This window comes from Papio anubis, chromosome 1, assembly GCF_008728515.1.
Source record: "Papio anubis isolate 15944 chromosome 1, Panubis1.0, whole genome shotgun sequence".
NCBI classification, from domain to species: Eukaryota; Metazoa; Chordata; class Mammalia; order Primates; family Cercopithecidae; genus Papio; species Papio anubis.
This window is the reverse complement of record NC_044976.1, coordinates 122,008,784-122,020,999: the sequence shown is the minus strand read 5'-3', so window position 1 is coordinate 122,020,999 and position 12,216 is coordinate 122,008,784.

Sequence of the window (12,216 nt, the reverse complement as noted above, 5' to 3'; positions counted from 1 at the left end):
GAGCCACCCACCTGGCCCTGAAACTATTCTTAAAGCATTCATTAAAGCCTGCAGGCACGATGGGGCACTCCTATAGTCCTAGCTACTTGGGAAGCTGAGGCAGGGCCATCCCTGGAACACCAGTGTTCCAGGCTGTAGTGAGCTATTAGCATGACTGTGAATAGCCACTGCACTCCACTCTGGGCAACATAGTGAGACCCTGTGTCTAAAAATAAATAAATAAATAAATAAATAAATAAACAAACAAACAAACAGTAAACACTAATGAATTATTGATTCTGAAACTTTGGCTCCCTAAACTCACCAGAAAAGACCTATCACTGGGAGGATCCCTGCTGGAGAAGCCTGGTAAGGACACTACTATTATTCCCTAGAAACCTTGGGGTTCCTTTTGATGACTTCCTCTCCCAGGTCCTCTATATCTAAGTTGTCATTAAGGGCTGTTGATTGAAATTTAAAATATCCTTCATCTAGAGTTTTCAGTTTATAAAACTAAAAGCTTTTTTCATTCTTTTTTTTTTTTTTTTTTTTGAGACGGAGTCTTGCTTTGTCACTCAGGTTGGAGTGCGGTGGCACGATCTCGGCTCACTGTAACGTCTGCCTCCTAGGTTCAAGTGATTATCCTGCCTCAGCCTCCTGAGTAGCTGAGATTACAGGCGCATGCCACCATGCCCAGCTGATTTTTGGTATTTTTAGTAGAGATGGGGTTTTTCCATGTTGGCAAGGCTGGTCTTGAACTCCTGACCTCAAGTGATCTGCCTGCCTCAGTCTCCCAAAGTGCTGGGATTATAGGCATGAGCCACCACACCTGGCCTAAAAGCTTTATTTCTGTATAGGGAAAAATGCTGCAAATAAAATCAAGAGATTCATAAGTCAGGGATATTCTTTATAATTCATAAGCCCTATAAGCATAGGGCTAATTTCATTAATTTATATAAAGAAATATTAGGGCCAGGCATAGTGGCTCACACCTATAATCCCTATGCTCCAAGAGGTCAAGGAGCTCAACACCAGCCTGGGCAACATAGTGAGACCCCATCTCTACAAAAAATGTTTTTTAATAAGTTAGCGTGGTAGTGACCACCTGTAGTTCTAGCTACTTGGAAGACTGAACTGGGAGGATCACTTAAACCCAGAACTTGAGGTTACAGTGAGCTATGATTACATCATTATACTCCAGCCTGAGCAACAGAGCAAGACCCTGTCTCCAAAAACAAAAATGAAAAAAGAAATACTAAAGACAACCTAATAAGGAAATGAACAAAGGATAGAAAGAGGTAGTTCGCAAAAAGAGAACAAGAAAATGATCAAATATAAAGGGAAAATGTTCACACATACTAAATAGATGCAAATTAAATAGATGTAAATTATAGGCCGGGGGCAGTGGCTCACGCCTGTAACCCCAGCACTTTGGGAGGCTGAGGCAGGAGGATCACTTGAGCCCAGGAGTTTAAGACCAGACTGGGCAACATAGCAAGACTCTACAAAAAAATTTTAAAATTAGCCGAGTATGGTGGTGCGTACCTGTAGTCCCAGCTACTTGGGAGGCTGAGGTGGGAGGCTCACTTGAGCCTGGGAGGTCGAGGCTGCAGTGAAACATGATTGTGCCACTGCACACCAGCCTGAGAGACAAACAAAGACCCTATCTCAAAACTGAAAACAAAAAATTAAAACGACAAGATATCATTTTTTGCCTATCAGATTGGCAAATTTTTTAAGGTTTGGAAATTCCTGGAGTTGACAACCTATGAGAAAATAGGCATTCTCAAATATTCTTTATAGGGGCAAAAATCAGTACAAACTTTTTGGAGAGCAACTATGCAGTAACTATTATTTGAAATACAAATATCAGCCAGGTGCGGTGGCTCACGCCTGTAATCCCAGCACTTTGGGATGCTGAAGTGGGCAGATCACGAGGTCAAGAGATCGAGACCATCGTAGCCAACTTGATGAAACCCCGTCTCTACTAAAAATACAAAAATTAGTTTGGTGTGGTGGCGGGCACCTATAATCCCAGCTACTCAGGAGTCTGAGGCAAGAGAATCACTTGAACCTGGGAGGTGGAGGTTGCAGTGAGCTGAGATCATGCCACTGCACTCCAGCCTGGACAACAGAGTGAGACTCCATCTCAAAAACAAACATACAAAACAAAACAAGAAAACAGATATCTTGGTCAGGCTCAGTGGCTCACGCCTGTAATCCTAGGACTTTGGGAGGCCAAAGCAGGTGGATTGCTTGAGCTCAGGAGTTCGAGACCAGCCTGGGCAATGTGGCAAAACGCTGCCTCTACAAAAAAAAATAAAAGTTAGCCAAGTGTGGTGGCATGCACTTGTAGTCCCGACTACTCAGGAGGCTGATGTAGGAGGATCACTTGAGCCTAGAAGGCTGAGGCTGCAGTGAGCAAAGATCACGCCACTATACTCCATCTTGGGTGACAAAGCGAGACCCTGCCAAAAAAAAAAAGAAAGAAAGAAAGAAGGAAGGAAGGAAGGGAGGGAGGGAGGGAGGGAGGAAGGGAGGGAAGGAGGGAAAGAGAGAGAGAGGAAAGAAGGAAGGAAGGAAGGAAGGAAGGAAGGAAGGAAGGAAGGAAGGAAGGAAGGAAGGAAGGAAGGAAAGAAGGAAGGAAGGAAAAAAAAAAGAAAATAATATTCAATGTGCCTTCATGGTCATCCACCGACATGCACAGAGCAGCAAAAGAAATTTTGCTGGGACTACAGGCACGTGCCACAACACCTAGCTAATTTTTGTATTTTTTGTAGAGATAGGATTTTGCCATGCATGTAGCCCAAGCTGGTCTTGAACTCCTGGACTCAAGCAATCCATTTGCTTCGGCCTTCCAAAGTACTGGGATTACAAGTGTGAGCCACTGTGACCAGCCAAAACTTCCCTTTCATCATGTCATTTCCCTCTGAAAAATCTCAGCAATTCTCCCTTGCCTATTACAGCAAATCTAGCTTTCAAAGTCTTAGATAATCAGGTCTCCACCTATGTTTCCCTACTCTCCAATTCCAGTCCTGCTGTCTAGCATTCCTTTTCACTCTCCACCTTATCTGTCCCCAGCCATGCCAGTTGCTGCCTCCATACTTTTGCCTGTTGATCCCCAGATCTGGGTCACACCTCTGTGGCTACTCAAATCCTACCAATTGTTCAGTTTCACCACTTCAGTGAAACCCTTCTTGATTTCTTTTTTTCTATAAGTTTTTCCAATTATAAATTCTATGGTGCTAAACCCCACGATAAGTGTTTCACTTATACGTTATTTATAAATTATAACTGTAAATTTATAATTGTTTTGCATATATTTATTTATTTAAAAGCACTTAAGCACTTACTATTTTAATTACTTTACAAATATTAACTCATTTGATTTTCATAATGACCTTATGAAGTATTATCATTTCCATTTTAAGTGAGGAAATCAAAGTGCAGAGACGTTAAGTAACTTGCCCAAGGTCATACCGTAAGTAGCAGGATTCACACCCTGACAGTCTGACTCTACAATCATGCTCATAATCATGCATGTAATAAGAATATACAATTCTGCCTTTTGATTGCTCAAATGGATTAATTATATGATGAGGTCCTTGGGAGGGGACTCCCATTTCTTCTCTTGAGAGCTTCATATCATGTATTTAAAAGTCTTATCAACTGCCTGGAGTTTTCTAGGTTTCATTTTCATGGGAGGCTGATACTTCTAGCTCTGGGAATGGACTTGTGGTTAGGATGCTGGACATTAAATCAAGCATGGTTCCCTTGAACTTGCTAGCTGTCTCCTTTCTATTTGAATCCCCCATCTTTCTTCCATAGATGGGCCACACCAATCCCTTTGCTGACTTTAGTCCTCCCCTCTGGCTTCCCTCACTGATTTTCAGGAGCTCACAGTGAGTCCTATGGCCACGAGAGGGCGAGATGGACCTTAGCGCCTCCATTGGGAAGATTCGCCGAGTTACACAAGAGCAAAAGGCAGTATTTCATTTACCCATTCCAGCTCTAGTCCCTCCACCCTGCATTTGATCCACATTGAGTCCTTCCCAGGTACAATGGGGAAATGCACAGTTTTAAAAGTCAGATGGCTCTGGGTTCGAACCTTGACACTACCACTTACTATGTCACCACTAAAACAAATTACTAAAGCTTTCTGAGCTCATGGCTAACACTGAACACTTACCATATGGCAAACACAATTCTAAATACTTTACCTACATGAACTTGTCCAACCTTCACAGCTGTAGAGGAGATGCTATATTGTCTTCATTTTACAGATGGGGAAATTGAGGCACAGAAAGGTGAAATAACTTACCTAATGACACATAGCTAGCAAGGTGTAATCTAGCCAACTTTTGTAGCACTGTCATGAAGATAAAAAGAAGTAATATGTATAAAACACCTAACATATGGAGGTACTCTGTTACTATTCCCCTTGTATTAATTAGGATTCAGTTTGGCTTCATAAAACAGAAAATTCGGCGAGGCATGGGGGCTCATGCTTGTAATCCCAGCACTTTGGGAGGCCAAGGCAGGTGAATCACTTGAGGTCAGGAGTTCAAGACCAGCCTGACCAACATAGTGAAACCCCATCTCTACCAAAAAAAAAAAAAAAAAAACTGGGCATGGTGGTGGACATCTGTTGTCCCAGCCACAGGGGAGGCCAAAGCAGAAGGATCCCTTGAGCCAGGAGGTCGAAGCTGTTTGCACCATTGTATTCCAGCTTATATTTCTCACTGTTAGACTATGAGTAAATGAGGCCTGAGAACACTTTCTTTCTTTCTTTTTTTTTTTGAGACAGAGTCTCACCCTGCTGCCCAGGCTGGAGTGCAAGGGTGTGATCTCAGCTCACTGCAATCTCCACCTTCTGGGTTCAAGCAATTCTCATGCCTCAGCCTCCCAAATAGCTGGGATTACAGGTGCACACCACCACACTCAGCTAATTAGTAGAGAAGGAATTTTGCCATGTTGCCCAGGCTGGCCTTGAACTCCTGAGCTCAGACAATCTGCCTGCCTTGGCCTCCCAAAGTGCTAGGATTACAGGCGTGAGCCACTGTGCCCAACCTGAGGACATGTTTTTTTATTGGTGTGTTTCAAGTGTGTTATGTGGTTTCTGGCCAATAATTGATACTCGGTGAATAGTTGTCAGGTAATAACTGAATTGTTTTCAACTTTTGGACTATCAGGAGAGTAGAGACTCTCTTTCTTGTCTATCCCCTGTCTAACAATAAAAGGTTTGAGAAAGACCGGACGCGGTGGCTCACGCCTGTAATCTCAGCACTTTGGGAGGCTGAGACGGGCCCAGACTCCTGGGCTCAAGTGATCCTCCCGCTTCAGTCTCCCAAAGTGTTGGGATTACAGGCATGACCCACTGTGTCCAGACTAGAAATAGCTATTCTTTACCCAACAATTATGATGCTCATGGAAGAAGGGGTGCTTCACCAAACAAAGGGAAATCAAGAAAGCTTTCACAAATGAAGAAACATTAAATGGAGAGCTAAAAGACTAGTGGGAATAAGCCCAGTGAGGACTCACAAGTCCAAGGCAAGGAAGCCTGGCAGTGCATGGAGTGCTAAGGGGGTGGTGAGAAGGTCTGCAAGACTGGGGCACGGGATGCCCATGGCACAGTGAGGAGGCGAGGCCTAGGAGATGGGAAGGGACTAGATCGTGAATCGTCTTACAGGCTTTCTATGACAACAGTTTAAACTCAATCCTGTAAGTGATAAGGAACTATTGAAGAGTAACATGGTGAGAGTCACAGGCTAGATGGAGGTGGAGGATGTGAGGTTAGCAGTAGGGACCCCTGTTATGAGGCTACTTTGATGCTTAAGTAGGAAATGGTAAACTAAGGCATGGTGGGGAGGATACAAGGAAAAGCCAGAATCTGAGAGAAATGAGCACAGTAAATACAGGCAACATTTGTCCTCCTGGCTTTTGCAGCCAAAGCCTTTTGGACTGTAACTAACGCCAACAGCTGGCAATCTTCTCCAGACTTGATGAAAGTAGCATGGATATACGTCCTGCAGCTCAACCTCCCCTTGGGCACTTAGTCCTCTTTTCCATTTCACACATTATCCTGTGCTTGTGAGTGTGCAAGCTAAGCATGCCAGAGACTTCTAGTGTTCACCAACGTCTGTGTTCTCCTCTTTTCCCATTTCATATAGCTAGATCACATTTCCAGTTTCTGCTATAGTTAGATGTGACCATGAGATTGAGTTCTAGTGGAACGAATATGAAGGAATGTAACATATACTAGTGCTTCTCAAACTGTATGTGGTGAAGAACAAGATTTTTTTCCTTGTAATGCATTATGGGCCAAAATTTTTGTAAAATACGCTAAAAATGAGCTAATGGAACTACAAAATAAAGCAAAATCAAATAAAGACATTAGAAAATAAAGCCCAAATTGCTTTTCCGACCTCTATTTTTTTTTTGTTTGTTTCAGACAGGGTCTCGCTTTGTCACCCAGGCTGGAGTGCAGTGGCATGATCTCAACCTACTGCAACCTCTGCCTCCCAGGCTCAAGCCTCCAGAGTAGCTGGGACTGTAGGCATGTGCCACCATGCCTGGCTAATTTTTTTTTTTTTTTTAGACTGTCTCGCTCTGTCACTCAGGTTGGATTGCAATGGTGTGATCTCAGCTCATTGTAACCTCTGCCTCCCAGGTTCAAGCCATTCTCCTGCCTCACCCTCCCAAGTAGCTGAGATTACAGGTGCTTGCCACCATGCCTGGCTAATTTTTGTATTTTTAGTAGACTGGGTTTCACCATGTTGGTCAGGCTGGTCTCTAACTTCCTGAACTCAAGCAATCCACCTGCCTCAGCCTCCCAAAGTGCTGGGATTACAGGCATGAGCCACCGCACCTGGTCAGAGCCACCACACCTGGCCAAAATGTTTATATTTTTTGTAGAGATGGGGTTTTGCCATGTTGTCCAGGCTGGTCTTGAATTCCTGAGCTCAGGTGATCTGTCCTCCTTGGTCTCCCAACATGCTAGGATTACAAGCGTGAGCCACTGCACCCAGCCAATAATTTTTAGTGAAGAATTTCTGAAGGTGAGATTTTGGTAGAAGATAAATCAAGGTAGCAGGGCCCTGTCCCATGGCCGGATGGCTTTGGTGACCAAGAAGACCTAAACTCCTGATAGTTGTCTCCTATCCAGTAGTAACAGGATACTTAGCAGAGTTGGGATTAAACCTTCTTTGCCTTCAAATTTATTCTCTCCAACATTAGCAGGCCCAACTTAGTCTTCAGTGATTTGAAATAGCATCTCTGACATCCTTTTTCAGAAACAGTAATGGGGGAAATATTTTGGACCAAGCTGAGGTACTGTCCATAGGAAAGTAAGAAATTTTTTCAGCCTAAAGCAGGCCTGAATCAACTGCTTTTGTGTGTGTGTGTGTGCCCCGTCCCCCCACCTACCTTTTTTTTTTTTTAAGTCAGGGTCTCACCATGTTTCTCAGGCTGGCCTTGAATTCCTGTGCTCAAGCAATCCTCTTGCCTCTTGCCTCAGCCTCCCAAAGTGTTGAGATTACAGGTGTGAGCCACCATGCCCATCCAATCAAACTGCTTTTAAATAAAATTGTAAAATGATGCTGAATTAGATAGAAACAATGTTGCAAATCCTATAATTTAGAACAGTAAAAAGTGTCTTTTTATTATCTAACTATTTTTTTTTTTGGAGAAAGAGTCTCGTTCTGTTGCCCAGCCTGCAGTGGTGTGATCTTGGCTCACTGCACCCTCTGCCTCCTGGATTCAAAAGATTCTCCTGCTTTAGTCTCCCGAGTAGCTGGGATTACAGGTGCCTGCCACCATGCCCAGCTAATTTTTGCATTTTTAATAGAGACGGGGTTTTCACCATGTTGGCCAGGTTGATCTCAAACTCCTGACCTTAGGTGATCTGCCCGCCTCAGCCTCCCAAAGTGCTGGGATTACAAGCGTCACCCACCACACCCGGCCAAGATTACCTGACTTTTTAAGCTGAATGATGAAGAATCATAAACAGAGAAAAAGAAAGGAAATTTAATTGACTTTTTACATTGCCATAGAAAAAAATTACCCTATGTTTACAGATTTGGTCCTGTGGCCAGACCATATTTAAGGGAAGAGTTATTTATTTATTTGTTTGTTTATTTGAGTCAGAGTCTTGCTCTGTCACCCAGGCTGGAGCACAATGACGCAATCTCAGCTCACTGCAACCTCCGCCTCCCAGGTTCAAGCAATTCTCCTGCCTCAGCCTCCTGAGTAGCTGAGATTACAGGCACCCACCACCACACCTGGCTGATTTTTGTATTTTTAGTAGAGATGGGGTTTCACCATATTGGCCAGGCTGGTCTCTTGGTCAGGCTGGTCTCAAACTCCTGACCTCGTGATCTGCCCACCTTAGCTTCCCAAAGTGCTGGGATTACAGGCATGAGCCACCATGCCCAGCGGGAAGAGTTATTTAATATAATGTTCTCTTAGTCCCTGTTTTTCAAGTTGTACTTAATTTCCAGGCCGCTTCCAAGAAAAAGGTGATGAATTTTGGGTAGGGTGGTTTCCCTCATGTCTTAAAATTGGCAATGCTGTTCTCTATGCTGCTCCTGTCTTTTCCTCTGATTGCACTATTTGTTAACACAGGTTGAAACATTTCATCTATCATCTTTGCCTCACTTCTGGGGGTTCTGAATCAGAGTTTTTTAGTGATGGTTCCTGAGAACTAAAGGTCTTTTAAATTCTTGTTGTCTCTTTAATATTAGAGCATCTATTTCTTTGTCATAGAAACTTTATGACCCTTTACCAATGGTGAGTTCAATTTTTTTCTTATATTCCTACAGTCTAAAGGCAGTGAGTTCAGTTTTTTTTTATACTTTTTAAAAATACAAAATGTTAATTGTGGGAAAAAAAAAAGTTAAGCCTTTTAAAAATATATATATGGAATCTCACTGTGTCACCCAGGCTGGAGTGCAGTGGCGTGATCTCAGCTCACTGCAACCTCCACCTCCCGGGTTCACTGTCTCAGCCTCCTGAGTAGCTGGGATTACAGGTGGCTGCCACCATGCCCAGCTAATTTTTGTAATTTTAGTAGAGATGAGGTTTCACCATGTTGGCCAAGCTGGTCTCGAACTCTTGGCCTCAAGTGATCTGCCTGCCTCGGCTTCCTAAAGTGCTGGGATTACAGGCATGAGCCACCGCACCCAGCTCCAATTTTTAAATTTTAGATTCAACAATTACTCCATCAAAATTGCTATAAAACTTTTTTTTGAGACGAAGTTTCGATCTTGTTGCCCAGGCTGGAGCGCAGTGGTGTGATCTTGGCTCACTGCAACCTGCGTCTCCTGGGTTCAAAGCGATTCTCCTGCCTCAGCCTCCTGAGTACCTGGTACTACAGGCGTACACCACCACATCCAGCTAATTTTTGTATTTTTGGTAGAGATGGGGTTTCATCATGTTGGCCAGGCTGGTCTTTAACTCCTGACCTCCAGTGATCCACGCACCTCAGCCTCCCAAAGTGCTGGGATTACAGGCGTGAGCCACTGCGCCTGGCCCCAGATTGCTATAAAGCTTTCTAAAGGTTTACTTTCCATTTCTATTCTTACATTGTCAAGTACCGGTAACAAACTATTTGCAAACCAACACCAATCTGTGGAGCCCACTTCGAGGGATGTACCCTACTTCTAGGCCCATAAAAATTTCCCACATATGCTCTTCCATGCCTTTTGCATGACAGGCCTTCATATCCTGAATTCCTGAAAAAGCTGCATGGAGGAGAAGTGCCCTGCCACCCAAAGGGCAAGAAATAAATGTCTATTATATCTGAGTCATTATTCTTTTTTCTTTTTTCTCTTTTTTCTGTTTTTTTGAAACAGAGTCTCGCTCTGTCACCTAGACTGGAATGTAGTGGCACGATCTCAGCTCACTGTAACCTCAACCTCCTGGGTTCAAGTGATTCTCCTGCCTCAGCCTCCTGAGTAGCTGGGATTACAGATGCCGGCCACCACCACACCCAGCTAATTTTTTTGGATTTTTAGTAGAGACAGGGGTTTCGCCATGCTGGCCAGGCGGGTCTCAAACTCCTGACCTCAAGTGATCCTCCCACCTTGGCTTCCCAAAGTACTGGGATTACAGGTGTGAGCCACCACACCCGGGCAAGCCACTATTCTTATTTGAGTCTATTTGTTATGGCAATTAGTCTATCCTAACTAACATGCTGCTACTGTTTCTTTCACAAGAGTAATTCTATTCAGAAAGAGCTCAGTAAATCTCTGAAGTGAGAGATTAAGAACAAGTTGTTGGAATGGAATGTGGTAAACAGGCTCTGGATATTCACAGAGCAATGGTCAAAGCTAGGAAAAATGTTTCAGCGTGGGTGATACCTTAATACTAAAGTGTTTCTGTAGTTGGTTTAAGTCTGCAGAGTCTCATTTCAAGATAAGATTCCATTTGGGAAAACGTCGGAAGGCTTCTCTTAGATTAAAATAGTATAGAAGAAGATGTATATGGAGCTGTCTTGTATGCAGTATCTGCTCAACAAATGTTGTTGATTCTGAATCTGAATGCCCAAGCCTTACTGGAGGGAGGCCCTCCCTTGGGCCAGACCTGGGATGGGGGGTCTTTTCTCCACAGAGACGTGTTTTCTAGGCTAAAACCCTCCCTCATTTGTTTTGTATTGGTGTCTACCATGCCTTGGCAGCAAGAAGTCCTTCTTGAATTGTAACTTCCTTTCTTCCTTCTGTAATTTCAGGATGTCTCCTTGCTTTCAGAGGAGGTAGAAGGAGTGCTGGCACCTGGCAGAGTTGTCTATGTCAGAGACAGAAACAGAAAAATGAGTACACAGGGGGTCATAAATCCACCTTCTCAGAACTAAAAGAAAACAGCCCATATGGCTAGATTGACTGTTCTTTCAAGGAAGAGAACTGGTCCTCCAAAGGAACTGTGTTAAGTTAAGGAAACTGCCTGCTTTCAGCACTCCAAAAGTTTATTTAATTAGGTATTTCATTTATTTATTGACCTCCACAGACACTGAATAATTAACTTGCCTCACTGCTCTACTGCCAGCAGGCAGAAATTTGCCTAAGAGAGGAAGGGCTGTGGTGAGAGCCTGGGTTCTTCTGACTTGTTTCAAATCACCACATGACCCTTCCTAAGTGACTACACCATTTTCTCCCTATAAAATGTGAAGGGGATTGTTTTCCTCCTTCTAGGACACTATATGCATTTTTCTAAAGAAGCTCTGCAACCTACAAAAAAAGTTAACTGAAGACCATGCTGAAGTAAAAAGCATCTTAATTTAATCCTGATAAAAGGTCAAGCTTTTTTTTTTTTTTTTTTTGAGACAGAGTCTCACTCTGTCACTCAGGCTGCAGTGCGGGCTGGAGTCGCACTCTGTCACTCAGGCTAGCATGATCTTGGCTCACTGCAACCTCCACCTCCCAGGTTCAAGCAATTCTCCTGCCTCAGCCTCCTCAGTAGCTGGGACTACAGGCGTGCACCACCACACCTGGCTAATTTTTGTATTTTTAGTGGAGATGGCTTTTCACCATGTTGGCCAGTCTGGTCTTGAACTCCTGACCTCAAGTGATCCACCCACCTTGGCCTCGCAAAGTGCTGGAATTATAGGTGTGAGCCACCATGCCTGGCCAAGTTCTTTTTATTATTTTTATTTTTATTTATGTATTTATTTATTTTGAGACAGAGTCTCGCTCTTGTCCCCCAGGCTGGAGTGCAATGGCGTGATCTCGGCTTACTGCAACTGCTGCCTCCTGGGTTCAAGCGATTCTCCTGCCTCAGCCTACTGAGTAGCTGGGACTACAGGCGCCTGCCACCACGCCCAGCTAATTTTTGTATTTTAAGTAGAGATGGGTTTTCAACATGTTGGCCAGGCTGGTCTTGAACTCCTGACCTCAGGTGATCTGCCTGCCTCGGCCTGCCAAAATGCTGGCATTACAGGCGTGAGCCACCGTGACCGGTGCTCTTTTGATTTTTAAATGAAGAATTTGGAACTCAGAAGTAAATAAATAATGAATTTCTAAATCTATTTAAATTCTATATTAAAATAAACTAAAGCAGGGAGAAGAGAAGATGGAAGAAAAGAAAATGGAAAGCAAGTACAAGGGAAGAAAGAAAAAAGAAATTCAGATGATAAGAGACTGATAGGTGATAAGAAGAAGGAGCTGGAGAGGAAAGTAAGGCAGAAAAAAGAGAGTGAAAGGGAGAAGCGAGAAGAACTAAACTCAGTGAGCAGAACCTTTGGGC